Genomic DNA, 2,810 nt, shown 5'->3' on the forward strand with positions numbered 1-2,810 from the left:
GCATGCTTTTGGTTCTATCAATCCTCAAATAGAGCATCCACTTTTTTATTTAAATTGTCATATCGCTAGAGAAGACACCATAATTGGAGCTCTTAACTACCATTGAAGCTTCATTATCTTTCCAGCGATCCAACAATAAGGTTTGCTACATGAGAAAGCTTTCCTTGCTAAACTTTCACTTGTTCGTTAGAGCTTAGAAATGGCTCCAATGATCCAATGAAAAACTTGTCTTTGAGATCTTTTATTTAGACATAATTTATAAAGTTAAACTTTACAAATTTGTGATAAATTTAATGTTTTCAAATTTTCTCTAATTAATTTTAAAACATTTAAAATGGTTTTAAATATTAGCACCAATAAATTATAGGGAAATTAAATAAATAAAAAAATTATTTTTCCTACTACCATTTCAAAGTAATTTCACTATAGACAAATCAAGCATCTCGAGGAGATGTAGCTACTTTGTAAAGTAGCTTGCGGAAGCTAGTAGTGAGAAAATGTGAGCTATAAAATAATATATCAAGTGAACTCAAATTTTGACGAAATCAAAATTGGAGAATCCTAAGACCATACCAAGGCTCATGACTTTTTTAAATTTTTGAACTTTGCGCATTTTCTAGGATGCCAAATCTAGCTTTGAACTTTGCAAATTTTCTAGGATGCCAAATCTAGCTTGGGAGCAGTCAGGAAACAATTTAAAAGCTTATCTAATCTTGTCAAGTCTCCATGAAATTGAATAAGCATGCAACCATATGTACCAAGAAACTTTATACCACATGAAATTACAAGATAATTTTTAAATTTCAAAATTTTAATCGTCAAAGTTTGCCACTTAGGTGTTTCAACAACTTGCACACATCAGAAATCATCTAAACCTTACTAGCTTCACAGTTTGTAAAAATATCAATCTTCATTTCAAGGAGCCACCACTATTTTTGTGAGTTCATTAATGTACAATGAGAATGTTTGTAAGTGAAATATTCATAAATTCGCTTTCTGTGCAAGATATCAATGGTCAAAGTTGACCCTTTTGAAACTTTTAGGCAATAAACCTCTGTACACTGTACTTGCTTTTAGCTTTAGAAAATATCAAATTAAACTTTTGAGCTTTGCAATTGATCAAGGTAGTAAATGAACATTCAAAGAATCATGTGAATTAATTCATTTCACTTGACAATCACTCTGATTTAAAATATTGATTTTCAAAAGTAGGTCCTCTAACAAACCTAACACAGTGCAAATTTGAATAAATTCAATTTATTTTGGGCTTGTGAAAATATCAAACAAAATGTTAAGACTCTCAATATTCACATAGGGTTATATAAATATCATGATAATTGCAAGCACCAATTTGTTTGGCATGACAATCTTCCAAGTGGGCCACATAGGCAAACACAACAAAGTGCAGATAGAAAACGTTTTATGAGCCATTGAACTTGGGATCTTGAAAACTAATAAATTCTAATTCAGGGGATTTGAAAATGAGTATGGATATTACCATATATCACATCAGTATGCCTACCAAGCCATTCCTCATGATGAGCACCCGATTTTAGGTTATGATCCTCCAAAGTAGGTTACTTGAGAAGATTTGGTAGGGGTGTCTCTAGGTGTTGCAATCAACTTTATTGATCATGGGCGAAGATTTGGTAAGGGTGTTTCTAGGTGTTGCAATCAACTTTATTGATCATGGGCACTTCAAATTTTGCCAAAATTTAAAGGTTCTAACTGTGGCTTTGACTAGAAATGTATGCCCTTTGTAGGCATTGCAAGAATCTAGATCTCTGGTGAGAGAAAACCGACTGTCTATCCATTGGGTGGCAATGTCAAACCTCACCTCTACCCTAAACTACTATGGTTTAAAAAACAAAGCACATTTGATGGCCCAAGGCCATTAAAAAAGAAAAGCCTACACTTCCCTCTATCACAAACATAGTTTTCATTACACTACATTGAATTTAGTTTGAAGATATCATCCAAATCCACTCTATCAAACATATTGACATCTTTCATTAGCCTACTATGCTCAGCATTGTTAGCACATTCTCTATCAATATGCGTTTGTAAATTAGCCACAATCTGAAAACATTGACTATCATGTGACAACCATATGTCATATTCATCATACAAAATACATACATGCTAAATATATCCTCCAAGATTTCACTCATTTCCACACTTCATAAAAATCTAATACAACTAAAAATTATGTACATAATGAAAACTATCTTCAAATGTATGAGACGAAAATAACTCATACACAGACATCTCAGGAAACTACAATCTAGGATATTGATAAGATCCTTCACATACACATTCTTGCAAATATGGCAAATTAATATCATCAACATCCCATGGTTTAGAAGAAGTATGTATTTTTTATTCAAAAACACAATCTAGTTTATTATTCAAATCTACACCCATATTTACAAAAAAAGATTCAATGTAAATCTCATCTAGATTGGAGAATACACACTCATATACATCTAAATTTGAATCTTCCTAACTTGTAATACTCCTACAATCAACTTCACAACCATTAGTTATCCCTATTTTATCAAAATAGAATTGTGAGCTACATCAACATTCACACTTTCATACTCATCATACAATGCATTATTATAGTCAAATAATCTCTTGTCTTCATGTGCACTATTATCTTGAAAGTCAATTAATTCATGTGTAAAGGAAAGATCAAGAGCATATTAGTCATACTTTGGACAATAAAAAGTACCATCAATGGCAAAACAAATGTGTGTTGGCCATGAGAGCCTATAACCATTCTCATATGTATATCTCCAATATTCAAT

This window comes from Cryptomeria japonica, chromosome 7 (genome assembly GCF_030272615.1).
Source record: "Cryptomeria japonica chromosome 7, Sugi_1.0, whole genome shotgun sequence".
NCBI classification, from domain to species: domain Eukaryota; kingdom Viridiplantae; phylum Streptophyta; class Pinopsida; order Cupressales; family Cupressaceae; genus Cryptomeria; species Cryptomeria japonica.